This window comes from Myodes glareolus, chromosome 21 (assembly GCF_982192425.1).
Source record: "Myodes glareolus chromosome 21, mMyoGla1.1, whole genome shotgun sequence".
Classification (NCBI taxonomy): domain Eukaryota; kingdom Metazoa; phylum Chordata; class Mammalia; order Rodentia; family Cricetidae; genus Myodes; species Myodes glareolus.
This window is the reverse complement of record NC_142046.1, coordinates 7,225,348-7,245,233: the sequence shown is the minus strand read 5'-3', so window position 1 is coordinate 7,245,233 and position 19,886 is coordinate 7,225,348. Positions and strand designations below refer to the sequence as shown.

Sequence of the window (19,886 nt, the reverse complement as noted above, 5' to 3'; positions counted from 1 at the left end):
TGGCTCCAAGAGCCACAGTCCCTACCCCATGGCCAGACGGCACAGACAGAACTCCAATCTTTGTGCTTCCCATGGACTAGCTGAGGAGGCTGGCATTGAGACCAACACAAAGGCCACTGAGATTTCTGCAGAAGAGGAATAAGCAGCAAGAACATGCTCTGAGTCACAGCCAGCAAGCGTGTGCATGCACTGAGTAACCCAATTCAGGGACCTGCAAGCCCTTGGTAGGTTCCCTGCCTCTGCTGTCTACTGCCATGTGGTGTCCGGGCAGCTACTGTGTAGACACCCACCAGGGCCAAATGAACAAGAGATTTGTTTCCTCTTAAAAGGCCAGGTTCTTCACTCTTCTGGTTGGGGGAAAACTGGGGATCATGCTCACAGGGTAGAGACAACTCTGGAACTTGTTCAGGGAAGTTTAACTCCTTCCCCTTCTCAAAGCCACCTTGCAAAGGATGCTGCCCCTAAATAACAGAGGTACTTGACAGAAAACACAGTTTAAAGTGGGGAGTGTAGTTGTCATGGTGTGGATGTGAGACTTGGGTGTAATCCCCAGCATCCCCAACAGACCCCTCCCGTACAGACATTCAGCAAAGAACATCAGGAAGAAGACCCCACAACTCAAGCTGTTCCAGGAGGTTATTTCTTATCTGAAATGCTTGGGACCAGGAAAGTTTCAGATTTTACTTATTTATTTATTAGGTGTACGGATTTTTTAAAATTTATTTTGCTTGCTTGAATGTCTGTGTATCAATGTCTAGTGCCAATGAAAGCCAGAAAAGGGGGGAATCAGATGCCCTGGAACGATTATGAACTGATATGTGGTTGCTGGGCACTGAGCCTGGATCCTCTGGAAGAGCAGCAAGTGCTCTTAATCACTGAGCCATCTCTCCAGCCCCATGTTTCAGACTTTAGAGTTAACTGGATTTGGGAACATTGCAGACTTTATCAATTGAATAACCCTAACCTGGAAAACTGAAATGTTCGAATGTCATGTCACCATGCTGGTGCACAGAAATATTCTGATAATTGTGTTCTTACTGTGTGCCAGGCGCTGAGGACACAGCTGTGGCCACACACCAAGTCTTGCCCTATGAAATGACATTCCCATCTGGAAGAAATAGACAACTGATACCCTATGCCCTCAGCACAGGACCATGGTACATGCTGTTTCTTGCAGCTGCTCAGAAGGCCAGAACTGGCTGCCCTAGTCCAGCCCACACAGCAGGCACTTGCAGAGGGCAGCAACTGTCCCCTGTCTGTAGAACGCCCTCTACTGTGGCGTTCCTCGCAACGTTCATGTTGGCAGGAGAGAACCAGCTACTCTGGGCCCTGGCTGTTTCTTCATCCCTAACGTGGAACTGCTGGATCAAGTTAACTTACCAATGTAAAAGTTAGAGTAGGGCACGTCCTACAGCAGACCCTGTACAGGGAGACTCTGTGGAGGGATGGTAGAGGTTAGAGGAGGTTCCTCACTTCATGTTTTCCCAGGTCTGCCTGAAACCTGGAAACCATCCCATGGCCCCTGTGGTCCACTTGCCCTCAAGATGGCCCTTTGAGGCCTCAACAGAACCTCCTATCTCCCCATCACAGTGTTGCTCGCTCTCCCAACGCCTCCTGCTTGCCCAGAGAGTGAGGCCCATCAGATCCCTTCTGTAGAACACTCACAAGCTCCTATACAGTTCTGAGCCTGCCTCCAGCAGGGAGGACTAAAGAGTGCTGCCCCCAAGAAGGGGGCATGGCTGTCATACAGTCAGGGGTGAGGCCATGAAGGGGCTCTGTGCAAGCCTTACCTACTCCAAGGCCCCCTTCTTAAAAAGTGGGGTGGGGCTGGAGATATGGTTCAGAGATGGCTGCTCTTCCAGAGAGTCCAGGTGCAACTTCCAGCACCCACATGGCAACTCACACCCGCCTGTAACTCTAGTTCCAGGGAATTCAACACCCTCCTACAGACATATATGCATGCAAAACATCAATGCACACAAAATAAAAATAGAGAAATCATTTATTTTTATTATTATTTTGTAATTCACCAGATATAGTGGCACAGACCTCTAAACCCAGCACTCAGGCAGCAGAAGCAGGAAAATCTCTGTGAGTTTGAGGCCAGCCTGATCTACAAGGCGAGTTTCAGGATAGCCAGAGCTGTCCATTGAGATCTTTTCTCAAAATAAATTTAAATTTACTCTTATTTATGTGTGTGTGTGTGTGTGTGTGTGTGTGTGTATCTGTTTGTCATGTGTATTCAGGTGCCAAAAGAGGCCAGTAGAGGGCATCCGATCCCCTGGAACCAGAGTTACAGGTAGCTGCAAGCTGTCTGATATGTGTGCTGGAAAGTGAACCTGGGTCCTCTCCAAGAGCAAGTGCCCTTAACCACTGTACCATCTCTCCAGGATCAGCACATGCCAGCCATGTGCAGGGTGTGCACATGCCAGCCAACACAAATATCTCCAGTTCTGGGACTAGAGTACACTTGGCCTGCTCCAGACTGCAGGCTCCAGCCCAGAAGCCATGACGTGTGGCATGAAGGCTACGAAAGGGACAGAAAGAAGCCATGGGACAGCCATGTGGCTCTCGGCTGGCCATGCTCTCTGCACTTCTGTCCCCACCTATAAATGGGGCAGGAGAGGGTACTTTTTGTCTTAAGCAACAGGATCTCTTCTGGTTCTGTCTTCCTATGTAGAGGCATGTGGGGAAGTGTGGTCTTGGGGATCCAATTCGAGGCTCCACACAGGCCAGGTAAGAGCTCGATCACTGACCCACACCCAAATTAACAATTTTAAAGTGGCATCTGGGACATTCACAATGCTGTACAACCACCGTTGCTACCTAGGTCACCCAAAAGGAAGCCCTGCACTCATCAAGCCCTTACTCCTCGTTCGCCCTTCTCCCGGACCACAGTGACTGTAATCTGCCTTCACACCACAGGCTCTCTGGCCTGTGTTTCAATGAGCTCCTTTTCTTAGCATGAGTCCTGGGCAGAGCCTTTCTGTGCACACACAGGTGACAAGAAGATGGTACGGTTGTTTGCTCCTCCTCTCTGAGCTCATGCCCCTCATCCTCAGTTGCATTTCAGAGATGGCTCTTATTCTAGGCCCCTTTCTTTTCAGTATCCATATCCTAAAGTCAGTCTGGGGTGTGAGAAGTGGGGGTCACTGCCACACGCATCCAGCCCACCTGATAGTCAAAGCAGGGGAGGTTGGGCCTGAGTTAAGCCTGAAGCAGGGGCCTCTGTAGAGGGAATGGCTCTCCACAGGCGTCTGTCCTCACTTTCCCTCATAAGCCTCGTGAGCTTCAGGTATGAAGAACTGGACAAATTTCCTCAAAGGCTGCCTAAGGAGGGGCAGCCACGGGGGGAGTCAAACTCTCTGTCCTTTAGAGGGAGCCAATCTAACAGAGCCTCAAGCGGTCTAGGAAGATTCCAATGGTACATGTGGTCTCTCTCAGACCAAGTGGCCCTCAGTGCAGAGAAGGAGTCCTCGCTGAGGACTCTGGTCCCTCTGGGGTCTGTAATAGCTGCTCCTGTCAGCATGGATCTCTGTTGGGGCCCTCTATATAAATAATTTACAAAACATCTGCTTTACTTCATAATACACCTTAGCTGACACAGCTCGTGGGCCTTCAGAGACTTTCCAACTTCATACCCAAACTGAGGGGGCTCACTGTCTTGCCTTGTGATGAGCAGGTCAGGAAAAAAACAATCACAGATCTCTAAACTTTTCTTGAGATACCATGAGGGCCATTCCAGCACTGAAATCCAGTCCCTTGCCAAACCACTGCTGTCTACTATGCCCAGCAAATTCTTTGTTTTTAAATTTTATGTGTCTGAGTGTTTTGCCTGCCTGTATGTCTGTCTGCACCATGTCTATGCCTGGTGCCTTTGGAGGACAAAAGAGGGAGGTGTTGGATCCCCTGAAACTGGAGTTATGGAGGTCATAAAGCTGCCATGTGGGTGCTAGGAATGGAACCCAAGTCCTTTAGAAGAGCAGTCAGTGTTGTTAACCACTGACCCCTTGCCTTTCTAGCTCCAAGGCTCACATTCTTAATTTGATTATGAGTATCTAACCCTTCCAGGGCCTCCGTTTCCATTCTGTAAAATGCACAATGGCTAGCTTCCAATCCCCAAAGTCTACCCTAAGCAACCTCTAGTGGTCACCTCCACCTGGCGCTCTGGTGAGCAGCTCTTCGTGGCCCTGTTAGTAACTGAAACAGGTCACTAGAAGGTAATCATGTCCTCTTGTAGATTCTTAAAGGGCTGAAGGACAGAAAAGGTCCTGAGCAATTCCTGCTGTCTGCCACCTGCACTGAGAGTGCAGTGTGAAAGGCAGCACCCCAGTAGCTTCTCCAACAACAGGGGGACCCAACGGACATTGGTGACACACCTTTAATCACCGCACTTAGGTGGATCTCTGTGCATCCCACAGACAGAGTGAGTTCCAGAATAGCCAGGACTGAACAGAGAAACCCTGTCTTAAAAAACAAAACAGAACAGAACAGAACAGAACAAAACAAAAAGAATCTCCTTCTCCAGGGCCACCCTGACTTTAAAGTATGAGGGTTAAACAATATGGGGAAAAGGCAGGCGCCTCAGGCTTCCCACAGCAACTGCCTGCCCCTTAGCTGTCGGCATTCCTTCACACTCAGTGGAATTCTTACACAAAGCCCCCTCTTTCTTTGCTATGAGGTCACCAGCACACAGAAGTCTAAGAGAGAAAGAACAGCTCCATGTGGGTCTTTGGAACTGAACGCATTTCAGCCCCTCAGGGCCCAGCTCCAGGGGTGGGGAACAAGGGGCTGAGGGGGGGGGCGTAATTTGGCCCAGCACAGTCCAAGAAACCTGCCTAGGAGACCAGCTCCTCAGCTGCCAGACCATGTGAGAAGTGCCTGTCTGTGTGTGTGGGGGGGGAGGGGTATCAAGAATTGAAAACAAGCGTCCCCGCATATGTGGGTCTGTATTTACATCCACATAGTAAGTCCTACTTGAGTGACAGATGTCAAAATGCCAGACCACACTCTCAGGTTCTGGTTTCAAAGATTAACATCACAGGGAATTACACCACTAATGGATGTGCCCCAATACTTCCTTCTGGACTTTGGGTCTGAGAAGGCTACAGGTTTGGCCTGAAGATGGATGGATTGTGTGTATGTTTTCAAATTCAGACAGGAATGGGGAAGTTGCTGGTATGGTGTGTGTGTGTGTAGGGGGTGTTCTACTAACATTTTCTTTTTTTTTCTTTTTTTTTATATTTAAATTCAAAGTTTATTAAACTATAAAAGTTTCCATTTCCGCCCCTCCTCCCAACACCCTCCCACTCCCCCATCTACTAACATTTTCAAAAAAAAAAAAAAAGACCCAGGTGATAGTGGTGCACACCTTTAATCTCAGTACTCAAGAGGCAGAGGCAGGCAGATCTCTGCGAGTTCCAGGCCAACCTGGTCTACAGAGTGAGTTCCAGGACAGCCAGGACTACACAGAGAAACTGTCTCAAAAAACTGAAAGACAAAGAGAGAGAGCAAGAAGGAAGGAAGATTATCGTTATAGTGACAGAACTGAGACCATCCACACTGCCTGCTCGGAAACTCTAAAACCCTTTACAGAGGCCCAAACCGTCATAAATGACACCTTGTTCCATGACCTCCCTGCTCCTTAGAGCCCCAGCTGGAAGAACTAGCAAAAAGGTTTGTGCACTTTACTGATTATGATGACATCAGCAAAACTAAATTAAATAAATAAAACCACAGAAACAAGGCCTATTTTTACCTCTGCAAATTCACAGGCCAGACGGAGAGAATCTAGAAGCAAGGCTGAGCCTCTCGCAAGATCTATTATGTCACAGATTCAACGCAATGCCTATCAAAATCCCAGCAAAATTCTTCAAAGACCTCGAAAGAACGGTACTCAACTTCATATGAAAAAGCAAAAAACCTAGGATAGCCAAAACAATCCTGTACAATAAAAGGACTTCTGGAGGCATCACAATCCCTGACTTCAAACTCTACTACAGAGTTACAGTACTGAAAACAGCCTGGTATTGGCATAAGAACAGACAGGAGGACCAATGGAATCAAATAGAAGACTCAGATATCAATCCACACATCGTCAAACACCTGATTTTTGACAAAGCAAAAAATATCAAATGGAAAAAAGAAAGCATATTTAACAAGTGATGCTGGCATAACTGGATATCAACATGTAGAAGAATGAAAATAGACCCATATCTATCACCATGCACAAAACTCAAGTCCAAATGGATCAAAGACCTCAACATAAAGCCAGCCACACTAAACCTTATAGAAGAGAAATGGGAAGTACACTTGAACGCATTGGCACAGGGAACCACTCTCCAAATATAACCCCAGCAGCACAGACACTGAGAGAAACCATTAATAAATGGGACCTCCTGAAACTGAAAAGCTTCTATAAAGCAAAGGACACGGTCAACAAGACAAAACGACAACCTACAGAATGGGAAAAGATCTTCACCAATCCCACATCAGACAGAGATCTGATCTCCAAAATATACAAAGAACTCAAGAATTTGGTCACCAAAAGAACAAATAATCCAATAATAATAATAATAAAATGGAGTACAGACCTAAACAGAGAACTCTCAACGGAGGAATCTAAAATGGCTGAAAGACACTTAAGGAAATGTTCAACATCCTTAGTCATCAGAGAAATGCAAATCAAAACAACTCTGAGATTCCATCTTACACCTGTAAGAATGGCCAAAATCAAAAACACTGATGACAACTTATGCTGGAGAGGTTGTGGGGAAAAGGAAACACTTCTGCATTGCTGGTGGGAGTGCAAGCTGGTACAACCCCTTTAGATGTCAGTGTGGCAATTTCTCAGAAAATTAAGAAACAACCTTCCTCAACATCCAGTAATACCACTTTTGGGTATATATCCAAAGGATGTTCAATCATGCCACAAGGACATGTGCTCAACTAAGTCCATAGCACCTCTGTCATAGCCAGAACCTGAAAACAACCTAAATGCCCCTCAACTGAAGAATGGATAAGGAAACTGTGGTACATTTACACAATGGAGTACTACACAGCAGAAAAAAATAACGACATCTTGAATTTTGCAGGAAAATGGATAAAGTTAGAAAACATTATTTTGAGTGAGGTAACCCAGACACATAAAGACAATTAACACATGTACTCACTCATAGGTGGTTTTTAAACATAAAGCAAAGAAAGCCAGCCTACAAACCACAATCCCAGAGAACTTAGACAACAATGAGGACACTAAGAGAGACTTACATAGATCTAATCTACATGGGAAGTAAAAAGTAGAAAAAGACAAGATCTCCTGAGTAAATTGGAAGCATGGGGACCTTGGGGGAGGGCTGAAGGGGTGAGGGGAGAGGCAGGGAGGGGAGCAGAGAAAAATGTAGAGCTCAATAAATATCAATTAAAAAAGAAATTTAAAAAAATCTATTATGTCACACCTTACATCGTATTGCACAGTACTTTGCAAATGTTCATCAATTTGCAGATATTTTTGAAAGGAGAAGGGATAACTATTAATGCTGGAAGGCATGGAGGTAGGCAGGCACAGCTCAAACCACACAGTCCTCTCAAACACCAGAGACGGAAGTGAATGAGGAAGTGACTGGCAGACCCAGTTCTGAACGACAGTGACAGGAGCCTTTGTAGGTACTCAGAATGAGAGTGAGGTCCTGAGGCAGCGAGGGTGGGCTTCTCCTGGGGCGGAGTCCAGCTTTGTCTCCAACAAAGGCTTAGAGGTACCAACCTGTATTTAGGATGTTTAATTAATTAATTAGTTTATTTAGATGGTGTTTTGTATAATCCCAGGTAGGTTGGTACTGAGGCTGGCCTGGAACTCAAAGCAATCTTCCTGCTTCAAGCCCTCCAAAGGGATTATGATCATGAGCCACCATACATAGAATGAGTCACCAAGTCCTCTATCCTCACCTTCCAATTTGGTTCAACCTAAGAGGAGGGAAATATTATTCTCCTTTTGACAATATTTGGCCATCTATGGCACTGGAAAGACTAGTCCCTTCACTCTGGTGGCTCAGCGGCCTTTGGGAAGACATCTCCCATCGTGCTGAAACCCAGCAAGCCCTACCGAACCTGGCTAGTCATAAGTCAGCTTTACAACATCCCAGAAGAGCACACCACAGTAAAGGTTGCTATGTGCCTTCAAGTTAAGAAGGCTGGCCCTAGAACCAGAGATAGGAGTTTAAATCCTGACTTCGTCATTTACCATTTTATTAACTTACCTGGATATTGACTTTGCAAGTTCACGGGAAGACTACAGACTCTGTCAGAGCAAGTCTGGGTTCAGTTCTGGGTCTACCGTGTCCCAGTTTCTTCATCTATAGAATGGGCACCATGACAGTTCTCATCTTTACAGTGTTGATAAACATCTAGGAGGAAATAACTTCAAACTTTGTGCACAGGGTATATGAGGGCCACTGGTCACGGCACTACTTTCTAAAACGTATGCCAGCCAGTTCATCTCTCATAGTGTCTGTTCTCTCAACTGTATAATAGAGTCAATGACCTCTGACTTATGGTGAACCCTGAGTCCTCAGCGCCTAGGCTGTGCACCTTAGGAAGTGAAGGTCAAATCCTGGGCTCAATGGAAGGAGAAAAAACCTTGAAAGCAGGCAGGTGGCTCAGGTTTTGGATGCCACCCTCTGGCCCCAGGGACACATGTTTGATCTCTGTATGATTCAGACTCCTTGTGCACAAAACCAAAATCAGAATGGGATACCAGAAGAGTCAAGGACACCCAGAACCATTCTCAGCACACAGTAGGTACTCCATCTCAGCACACAGTAGGTACTCTGTAAATGATTCAACCACATTTCTCTCCTCTTTCCTCACTCCACTGCCACCTGGGAAGACCAGGCTCTTCATTTCTAGAAACAGCTCTAAATCCTGGCCAGCCAGAGCTTAAGTCTGAGACTTGAATTTTCAGAGACAGCAAAATGACTTTTTAAGTCATTTCTCAAGCAGATGGGGCTCAGAGTCTCACAAACCACGGGGACCATTTTAAATCCCGGGCCTTTTCTTCTGGGAAGTTAAGCAAGAACCTTCCCAAATGTTTGCCGTGGGGCCCTCTGCCAGGGAGTGACTCACTCCTCCGCTCCCCACAGGCATATTTTATTTGGGGGTGGGGGATCCAGGGAGGGCCTGGCCCTGATGGGGGAGGGGAACAGTTCCAGCACATCCAGAAGGTGGGGATATTTTTTCCCCCAGTTTTCAGGACAAAGAGAAAAAAAGAACATGGGTCTTTTTTGCTTCCTTCCAGGTTTTGTCTGCTGAAAGACTATGTCCAAAGTTCACTGCTTAAGTTCCTCCTGTCGGAGTCAGGCACCCATTCAATGAAATTCTTCTCCCGTTAGCAACAGGGGTTTTTAATGCGCCCCTTTACACACACCAGACTACTGTAAGGGCATTTTCCCCTCAGAGAGCCCTCAGAGAGTCAAGCTAAGCTACATTTTGCCCAGCAGAGAGAAGCTCAGACAGAAACTTTGTAAAGTTTGTTTTAAAGTAGTTAAAACTTTCAACTGAGATTTTTAACATATATAAACTGTCAGTTAAAACCGCAAGGCCAGCCCTTAGAGGACGTGTCCCAAGCATGCTGACACCCATTTGTTACTATCTCTGAGGCTCAGATAAATGGGGGTGGGGAATATGATTAACTTAGAGGCGCAGTCACAGAAAGCAAGGATCTGGGGCCCTGGGTCTCCCTAGGGCCTAACCCCTAAGTATGGGGGGCAGCAGAGTCCAAATCTGGCCTAGCTGGAGACAGTCACGAACAAAGCCAGGGAACTCAGACGGATTTTGAAAACCTCAAGTCAAGTTCAGGGCAGCCCCATCCCCAGCCTGCGTGGCCATACAGAGTCCTGCCAAGGCTGGGCTGAGCGCCTTCCACCGGAGTCAGACCCTGGGCATCTGCGGGTCGGTCCCTGAGCCCCAGATTCACAAAATTAGGCCCTGCACGCATCCGGTAACCTCTCCGGGCAGGGTCAGCCGGCACATCACACACACTGGCCTAGAGTGTAGGGTGCTACACTGGTTCTTAAACACACACGTACGGAATTTTGTACACTTTGGCCCGCGCACGTGTGCCCACATTCACTCGGGAACGTTCAGACACGTGGGCACATGTACTCCCTGGCACCCACGGTAAACGCTCGACAGATAAGCGGGAGCCTAGCCCATCCTCCCGCGCTGGTCCACGCCAAACTCACAGTCCAGGCCCCCGGTATGCACACGCACACACTCTCGTGCACCGGGGCGGACTGAGCCCAGTCGCCGACGTCTCGGCCTCCTGCGGGTGTCCCCGCCGCCTTCCCGGGAACGCGCGCGCGCCCACCGCCTCGGGCGACGGCCCCACGCCCTGGCCCGCGCCCCTTGCCGGCCCCAAGCCACTCACCGACGCCGGTGGCACTCTCGGCGGCGGGCGGAGCGCGAGTCGCACGCGAGTTGGCGGCGCCACGGCCGCAGCTAGTCCACCGGGTTCAGCCGCCGCTTCTGCGCGCGCCCGCACGCCCGCCCCTCCCCGCCGCGGGACCGCGCCACCCCCTGCGCCCGTGCGCGCGGCCGCCACGCAGGCTAAGGGGGCGCCGGGGGCGCGCTCCCAGCCTTGGCGCTTGATCGTCCGGCCCAGGTAGGGAGGCGGAGGCCCAGACTCCTGGTCCTGGCAACTGTACCCCTCTACGCGGGCTCTAGACTCTTGAAATGCAGGTTCGCAGGGTAGCCAACCCGTGGACCCTTTTCCGTGCCCACGGGGTCCCCAACAGCTGACATTGCTCCTATCTCAGCCCTAGCCCAACAGAAATTGACCTACCCAGAGAGGGCAGCTGGAGATGAAGCTCACAAGGTAGAGTGCTTTCCTAATCTCAGCACCTGTAACCTCAGCACTAGAGGAGTATCGGCAGGAGCGTGAGAAAGTCAAGGTCATTCTTGGCTTTATAGTAAATTCCAAGCCAGCCTGAGCTACATGAGACACTGTCTAAAAAATAGTGCTTATTGTGCACAATAGTACAAATAGTGCTCAATATGGGTACAGAAGTAGACTCAAGGACAAATCCAAGTCCCTGCCCTCGAAGCACCAGTGTCCCTGGGAACTCCAGGCCAGCCAGGCCAATGTGCTAACGGTTCTAGGAGTAAATGACTCCACTGGGGGCCATTCAAATAACCCAGTGAGAACCTACCTGAATTTGATCCTCCAGACCCACAAAGTGGAAGGAAGGAAAGAACTGACTCCAACAAATTGTCTCTAACCTCCCCATGCCCTTCACATACAAGCACATTGTATGGTGTGTGTTAAAAAAAAAAAAAGTCTTAATCTATGAATATTTAACAACCCACTGGGATGTCCAAGCTTCTCTGGGGAGCAAAATAAGGAGAGTCCTACATCCCCTCAAGAGGGGATGCTCCTGGATGGGACAGGCATTGCTGCTTAAGCCAGAGCACCCCCAGGCACTGCTGGCTGGTCACAGGATGGCATCCTACTGAGTGTGCTTCAGCTACCTGCTCTACCTGAATCCATAGCTATCAGGCTACAACCTTTAGGGAGCAAAGGTTTCACGGCTGGTCCCTCTGCCTGCCTTGTGGGGTTCAGCCCCTGCGAGGGAGATGTCATGCCTTGTGCCCATTTCTTATGTGGCATTAATGAGGCTTGTGCTCAAAGTCCCCCAGGTGGTGAGTGGGTGAACTGGAAGCAGATGACAGATGTCTGGTTTCAGCACCTTATTGCTAGGCAACGTGGCTCTAGGATGCTGGTGTAGGAAAGGTGTGCTTGCCAGCCCAGAGCAGCTAAGCTAGTCACTGCCATGGGAAGCAGGGAACTGACTCCAGCAAGTTGACTCTGACTTCCACATATACACTGTGAATTGTGCCCTGTTCCAGGTAGGAACCTGAGGCTCAGAGAAGTCAAACAAAAGGTCCTAGGTCACACAGCCAGTGATAACCCTTAGAGGGAGGTCTGACTACAAGGAAGCTGTCTATGGCTAAGTGTTAAGAGACTCAGAGGTCCAGTCCACAGACCTCCACACTCACCCAATAAGGTGAGCAGGAGGGTGGAGCTTCCATAAGGCTTCTAAGGGGTAGGTGGGCAAAGTCGCACCCAATCTGTTCCTTTGACTTTTCTCCTCACTCCTATTTTCTTCACTTGGCCATGGACCAACCAGATGGGTTGCAGACCCTGCTGACATGCTGTGACAGGAAGTCAGGTTCAGTCAGCTCTGAGTCCTTCATGTTTCCTACAGCAGCCCCCATCTCTGCAGGGGAGGGGAGGGAAAGGTACAAGGTTCCTCAGCTCCGGCCACTTTTGTTTTCAACTCAGAAGTTTTCAGGGAGTCCCTAAATGAGTCACTAGGAAGAGGTGCTTGCAAAACTCCCCCCAGATTTAGAGCAGCTGCCTCCCTATGCGCTAGGCTTGCCTGTGCCTCCCACTGCCAGCCACAACTAGGAATGTGGTCTCAGGGGCCGGCCCTGCGTCTGCCAGGGAGGCTTTCAGGATGAGGTGGTGTTGTTTCATTATTGCTCTGCAATAGAGGAAGAGAAACCATCTTGCCTCTTCTTGGGGAAGCAGTCAGAATCTTCTGCTGCTGGCCCTGCCATTGGCAGGACCTTTATATCTCTTTATCCCCTGAATAAGGGTGACAATTCATGGGCTGCAGATGAAGACACAGCAGCTCTCAGGAGAGAGGTGTGAGTATGAGTGGGATTTGCTCCTGAATGAGGCATTGCTGGGACCTGGAGGCAAGAGGGCAGTTGGCTGAAGGGAGTCAGGGGAACCAGGCTGCACCTTGGCACACTCTGGAAGTAAAGTGTCTCCTCGCTGGCTTCTTGGTGGTAGGATTAATTTACTTATGTGTTTTTTAGATGGGGGAGGGGTGTCTCACGTTCATTAAGCTGTCCCTGAACTCCTGGACCTGATAGCTTTCTGCCTTAGCTTCCTAAGAAGCTGGGCCTTGCCAACTCTGACGGTGTCTAGAGTGCCAGGTTTGCCTGTGATTCTCATTTGCTCTGTCCTCCTATCTGCTGTGATCATCTACAGCAACCTTCTCGCCCCCAAAGTGGCGACCAATGGCGTGTATCTTCCTGAAGGAAACGCAGTACTCTTGCCCCCCACCTGGAGACACCTGACTGCTGGGAAATGCCCTTGGAGGACTTTCACTATCTCACTGCGTCCAGGGGCTCTCCAATTAGGCCAGACTGGCTGGTCAAAGAACCCCAGTGCTGGGATAAAAAACTCCACCAGCACACCCGTACCCAGTTTTAGGTCACAGTTTCAAATCTTGATTTGAATCCTTCGTAATGAGCACCCAGCACTGAGCCTCTAAGGACACCTTGACTGGTCTTAGCTTTCCGTTGAGGTTCCTCTGAAGAGCCTGTGAGCACCACAGAGTGTTAGAAGCACTGTGTTGCACTTCTTCTCCCTTGGAATGGTCACTTTGCAGCTTCTCGATGACCACAAACACGGCAAGAGGCCTGTGGGGACCATTTTGGCCCCTAGAGTCAGTGTATCTAGGTATGAAGGTCAGAGATCAACTTTGAATATTATGTCTTAAGAGCTATTCACCTTGAGTTTTTAAATTAATTAATTGTTTTGTTTTGAGATAGGTTTTCTCTGTAGTTTTGGATCCTGTCCTGGAACTAGCTCTTGTAGACCAGGCTGGCCTGGAACTCACAGAGATCCACCTGTCTCTGCCTCCCGAATGCTGGGATTAAAAGGCATGTGGCACCACTGCCTGGAAAGTTAATTTAGTTTTATGCATATAAATAGTTTGCCTGCATTCATGTATGTGTGCCACATGTGTGTCTGGTGCCTTTGGAGGTCAGCAGAGAGAAACAGATCCCTAGAACTGGTGTTGCAGATGGTTGTGAGCACTGTGGAATGTGGAACTCGAATCAGGATCCTCTGCAAGAGCAGCAAGTGCTTTAAGCTGCTGAGCCACCTCTCTGGTCAGCATCTTTCTTTTTGAAATAAAGTCTCTCCTGGCCTGAAGCCCACTGATTTGACTAGGCTGACTGGCCAGTGATTCCCAGAGATCTACCTGTCTTGGCTGTATAGCACTGGGATTACATGTGCATGTCATAACACTTGGCTTTTTGTACAGGTGCTGGGGATTGAACTCAGGCCCTCGAGTTTGCTTGTCAGGCATGTTACCAACTGAGTCATTTCCCGAGCCCTTAATGGGCCTTTAAAGCTCAGAATGTTTGCTGTTGGAACATAGGTCTTCTGAATGTTGGCCTGAGAGAGATAATGGCTGGAGACTTGATCTCCTTCCTCCTCTGGGAGAAGGGAAATAAGGACTCACCTTGGCCCCTTGAATCTCCTTGGAAGCCTCAGAAATCCATTGTGCCCAGAAATTCCCCCACTCCAAGGGCAGACGTGGTGCAACCTGCTGTCCAGATTCATAGCTCCCCTTCCACACTTGATATTGAATGGAATAGCAGTTAGTCCAGCAGAGACATAAATGAGCAATGAGCCTCGTCAGACCTGTTTTTCTCCTTCTTCTAGTGAGTTTCCCTATGTGGGCGTCTGGTCCTAGATGGGAAAGTTTACAGATAAGAAAATTGGTGCTGCTGGGTGGTGGTGGCGCTCACCTTTAATCCCAGGTGGATCTCTGTGAGTTCAAGGCCAACCTGGTCTACAGAGTGAGTTCTGGAACAGGCTCCAGAAGCTAAACAGAAAAGCCCTGTCTCAAGCAAAACAAAACAAAACAAAAACAAAAACAAAAACAAAAGAGAGAGAGAGAACAGAAACCTAGTGCTTAGTGAGGTAAACCAGTTTTCTAATTCACACCTTTTCTAAATGTGAGTGTGGGGGAGTAGGGGAGGGTATGTGTGTATATAGAGGTCAGAGGACAACCTCATGATATCCTCAGAATTGCTGTCACCTCCTTTGAGATAGTCTCTCACTGGCCTGGAGCTCACCAATTGGGCTGTCCAGCCAGTGAGCCCCAGGGATTGCATGTGCATGCCCTCACACAGAGACCTTTCACCTGGGTTCTGGGAATCAAACTCTGATCCTCCTGCTTGCAAGACAAGCATTTTATTGACTGGGCTATCTCGCCAGTCCTTACGTACATTTATACGAGGCATGTGGTAGGTCTGGGCTGTTTACTTCATCTCTGTGTATTGCTACATATGAAGGGATAGGAGACAAATGAACCAGGTCAATCAGTCCTTCCCTGAGTGTTTCTTTCTGGGTATTCAATGTCCTTTTGGCTTTGGGAGCAAGTAAGGGAGCCAGGTAACCCTTCCACATTTCCTAGGGGAGTGTCTACTCTGGGCCCAAGGGTTTCCTGCATGGCCAAGGCCTAGACTAGACTGGCTGTTCTCAGAGCAGATATTTGGGATACAAGGGATATTTGGATTTAAGGCCAGTGACACACCATTGATCCTCCAGTCCCAAACAGGAAGTGAATGGCCTGGTGGGAATTGGGTGTGGCTTTCTTAGCCCTGGTTTGCTGGGGGAAGAATGAAATTTTCCTAGCCACCAGCACATCCCAAAAGCCATTTTAGAGGTGACATGGGGAGGAAGATGGCCAGGACTACAAATCTTTGTTTGTTTAAGACAAGGTCTCACTATGTAATTACACTAAGTAGCCTTGAACTCAATCTTCCTGCCTCTGCCTCCTGAGTGTTGTGATTGTAGGTGTTGAACACCAAGCCCAACTGAGGCCTAGAGTTTTGGGGTGTTTTTTTAGATTTATTTTATTTTATGGGCATGAATATTTTGCTTTCATGGATGTATGTGCATTATGTGTTCAAGGAGGCCAGAAGCGGCCATCAAAACCCCTGGAACTGGAATTACAGTTGTGAGCTACCATCTGAATTCTGGGAATCGAAACCCAGTCCTGTGCAAGAACAGTAAGTGCTCTTAGCCACTGAGCCGACTCTCCAGAAGGGACTTATGGCTATCTCGGCATTACCTCTTCCCACCTGTAACACCAAAGCAGCAGCATCCTGCGAAGGTGAAGGCTATCAGCTAAACCAACCCCTTATCGAGATAGGAATGCTCTTCCTCTGTCTCACCGATGCTCTGGGTGCCCGGCTTTTGCAACTCCTGCTCTTTGGGGGTGATCTCCCTGAAAGGATATGGTGGTACATGCTCACTCTGAAGGAGAGGTGATGAGTCTAAGAGCTTCAGAGCTTCTAAAGACAGAGGCAGGTATAAGCACTGTGCGGCTGGGGACCTGAGCCTGTGACTCTGACCGGAATTGCTCAGCAGAGCCCTCCCTGGACAGGCAGCTGTTTAGCGTCGCGTATTCTTCCTGAAGCCTGGAGCTGAATACTATAGTACTGTAACCCATGCCCCTGGGGCAGAGCTGGGGCTAAGGATTCTAGCCAGAAACCCAGACTCTGCCGGGAGTTAAAAGCCTGGCTTCCCAGTTCCTGGCTTTAAGCCGGTTCCTTCAGCTCTCATCAGGAACTGTAAGCAAGAACATGTTTCTTACCAGGCTGGGATTGGGGGGTGCCCCAGGGAAGAACATCACAATCCTTTCCAGCACCATCATAAGGGATCACAGCCCTAGGGCAAAAGACAATGAGGGAAAAGGACAAAGTGTTTGTCCTAGTTTGTGTGACACAGGCGCCTTCAGACAGACTCAAAGGCCCAGGACAAACTGCTTATTATTGAATTTATTCAGTGTGTGTCTGTCGCTTGTCTGTCCGAGGACAGCTTTGTGGAGTCAATTCTCCCTTTTGCAGATTATGGGTCCTGGGGCTCATCAGGCTTGCAGCAGCACCGTTAGCTGCTGAGCCACCTCACCACCCAAGCTGTCCTTTGGCCACATAGAGTCATGATCAGATAAAACTCCACCTTCAGATGGCAATGGACAGAGTCATGGTTGGACAAAAGTCCATCTGCAGAGTACTGGACCCAGCTAGGCCTGTCAGTATGGATTCTTCTAGGCCTTGCCTAGTGTGGGGCAGAATGTTGCTGGAATGATCAGGTGATTTACTATCAGACAAAGTGTCTTAACAGCTAGCTCTAAAAAGAGAGCTGGGAAGGTTCTAATGACATTTTTAGACTGTGGGTTTTAGGAACAGGGGCCTCTGGTTCCCATGACCCACTTAGGAGAAGAAAGAGTCTAGCTCCCACAGCTTGTCTCATGCGAGAAAGGAGAAGAAGAGGCAGGGTCTGCATTGACCAGAGCTCAGCAACTGGGTAATGACCTAGCCAGAGCCCTTGGGCCTCACCTGCTCCTGCCTCTCCAGTGTTTCCAAGCACACACCAGCACAGCTAGCATTTTTACACAGGGATCAAACTCAGGTCCTCACTCTTCTAAGGCAAGAACTTTTATAGCTGAACCATCTACCCTTTAAGATTCTCATGCCAAGCTGGGCATGATGCCTCATCCTTGTAACCCCAGCACTCAGTTATAGGTGGGACAACCAGACAGGAAGTAGAGGTGGGTCAATGAGAACCAGAGAATTCTGGGAAGGAGGAAGCCGATTCCTCCCCAGTCCTGTCCCAATCACAGAAGAAGGAAGATGTGATTGCCCTGCCAAAAAAGGTACCGAGTCATGTGACTAACATAGATAAGAATAATGGGTTAATATAAGTTATAAGAGTTAATAAGAAACCTGAGCTAATTGGCCAATCAGTTTATAGTTAATGTAGACCTCTGTGTGATTTCTTTGGGACTTAATGATTGCGGGAACTGGACAGAAAACCCCGACAACACTCAATCACTAGTTTGTGGATAATGCCTCTATTTTGAGGGTGTTGTTTTCAAGACCCCCAAAATACGAAACCCATGTATAGCAGAAAATAACATTAACACTGAGTCTGTGTACCTCATAGTCTAGCCATTGGCCATGACCTGTATTATCTCATTTAATTAATTAAGCATTACCCATCTGCCCAGATATCTGTAGAGCTGAGTGCTTGTCACTTTTTTTTCACCATACGTTCTATGAAAAGATTGCTTTATTGATTTGTCCTGCTGTCCCTTGATCTGTCGTTTGTTATGGTGGAAGGTGGGCTATTATCCTTATGAAGGGAAGGAATAGGGTATCTGTGCCTTGCACTCCCAGAGCAGAGGAAGGCAGCCAACCTGCCAGTAGAGTCTGTAGTTGCTTCCCAATTCTCTCCCTTCTTTAGTTTCCATAACCCTTCCACAGGAGCATCGAGATTAACATAGAGATAGAGAAGGACTCAGGTTTCTCAGCTGAAGCAGAGCCAGGCCAAGGATGGAAGCTATGCCCTGCACAGGCAAGCCAAAAGCTTCACCACTGAGCTAGGACCGCTGCTCCTGATTCCTGTGTGTAGTGGAGTGTGGACTCACACCAAGGAACCAAATAAACGCTGCTGGGAGGAATTTCACACCCTCGCCAGAGAGGGGTACCACACACAGTGGGTAGCATAGGAACTTAAGAGTTGAGGGGAACTGAAACCAACTTGGATTTTAACTCCTTTCTCTCCTGGCTCTATGACCTTGGACTAGTCAACTCACATTTCTGATTGACCCTAGTAGTCTAAAGGGGCAGTGAAGGGACCAGAGTGGGAAGATCTTCTCACTGACTGGGTGCGGGAAGACTTCTGAATCTTTCTGAATACTACTAATTTCTTTTGTCTTACAGCCCATGAGTGGGTTTAACAAAGGCCAATGCTCGGCTCCCTGGGCAGCCAGACAGGGAAGGGAGGATTCCCACTTGCCCACGACAGCCAGGCTCACAGCTATTTGTTGCTTATAGAGTACTTTAATGCTCAAGGAGTCCTGGGAGAACAATCCATGACAGCCACTGCCCCCAGATTTCACGGGGTGGGTCCAAGGAAGAGTGACTCCATGCCGCCGCCTGTGTCCTCCTTCAGTGCATACAGTGTCAGCCACTCCGAAGAACAGAGCCCTAGACCCAGACAGATCCTAGTCACCGTTGCCAAACAGATGTCGTATACCTGGGAATCCAGACTCCAGAAACTTCCATGATGGTGTTTGCTCATCTATATCACCTGTGTGGAATGCCATATCAGAGATGTCTCACCTAAACCATTCAGGATTCTTTCTGGGCTTAAGATAGACTGCTTGTCTAATGCTTATGAGGCCCTGGGTTTGACTCCTACTACTGAACACACCAGAGGAGTTTGCACATACCTGTAACCCCAGTGCTCAGAAGGTCAAGGCGGGCATTTGTATCCTTCCGCTCTCTGGAACAAATCCTGTGCTCTAGGCTGACCGTTCTTGGGGCCCAGAAAATGATATCCCAAAGGGAATATCTCACCAGCAAACTTTCCTTGGGATCTTCTGCTTTCTATCCTTCACCCTGCTTCTCACGAGACAAACCAGAGAATCTAGAATTTTCCTTCCTCCGAGACAGGCCTAGAAACCAGACCCCTCCCCGCCATGCCAACCCTACTCAAAATGTCACTCCAACTTTCCCTGCCTGTCTGCGTAAGAGACTAGGAGCCTTTCATGCTGACTTTATAAGGAAACATCCGCCCCACACCTCAGGGAAGACATGCTATAGTCAAGGGGCCAAAGAGACTAGGAATACTCAGACTTATGACCTGGCTGGTTTTCTCCACTTAGCCCAGCTTCAAAGTTCACTCCTGTTGGTCCAATCACATTTTTGCATGTGTGTGTGCATGCTCCTGCCTCTAGAGACTTCAGTCTGAAGGCTCCTGTATTGGCCAAACAATGATCAAGTAAATGTTCTCACTTCCCTCCTGCTAGCTTGTCTTTTGTTAGGGCTGTTGGTTGTGAACATTTATGGTGTGCAGGTAAGGACTTGTCCCTTTCTCTATCTCTCTACAAGCATGCCGGGCTTTTCCTGGTCATTACCCTTCAGCACATGCTGCTTCCTTTCCCTAAAGTGTCCTTTCTCCCCACCCAGTGAGACAAACTCTTATTCACCCATCAGGACCTGTACCCAAA

The 19,886-nt window shown here is 48.5% G+C and overlaps 1 protein-coding gene and 1 long non-coding RNA gene across 3 annotated transcripts in view; one reads left to right on the top strand and one right to left on the bottom strand.

Moving 5' to 3' along the window:
• Nek6 (NIMA related kinase 6) overlaps positions 1-10,562 on the bottom strand; it is a 73,636-nt gene extending 63,074 nt beyond the window's left edge. The window contains exon 1 of one of the 2 annotated variants that reach the window (XM_085681275.2): positions 10,424-10,562. The gene's annotated coding sequence lies outside the window, so the exon portion shown is untranslated. The remainder of the gene's footprint in view (positions 1-10,423) is intronic. The other variant, XM_085681276.2, reaches the window with a different exon arrangement.
• A 1,993-nt stretch (positions 10,563-12,555) lies between these two features.
• Positions 12,556-17,954, top strand: LOC146890468 (uncharacterized). Its single transcript, XR_014998881.2, has 2 exons — positions 12,556-12,705; positions 15,779-17,954. It is a non-coding gene; the product is annotated as an uncharacterized LOC146890468 (long non-coding RNA).
• The last annotated feature ends 1,932 nt before the right edge of the window (positions 17,955-19,886 follow it).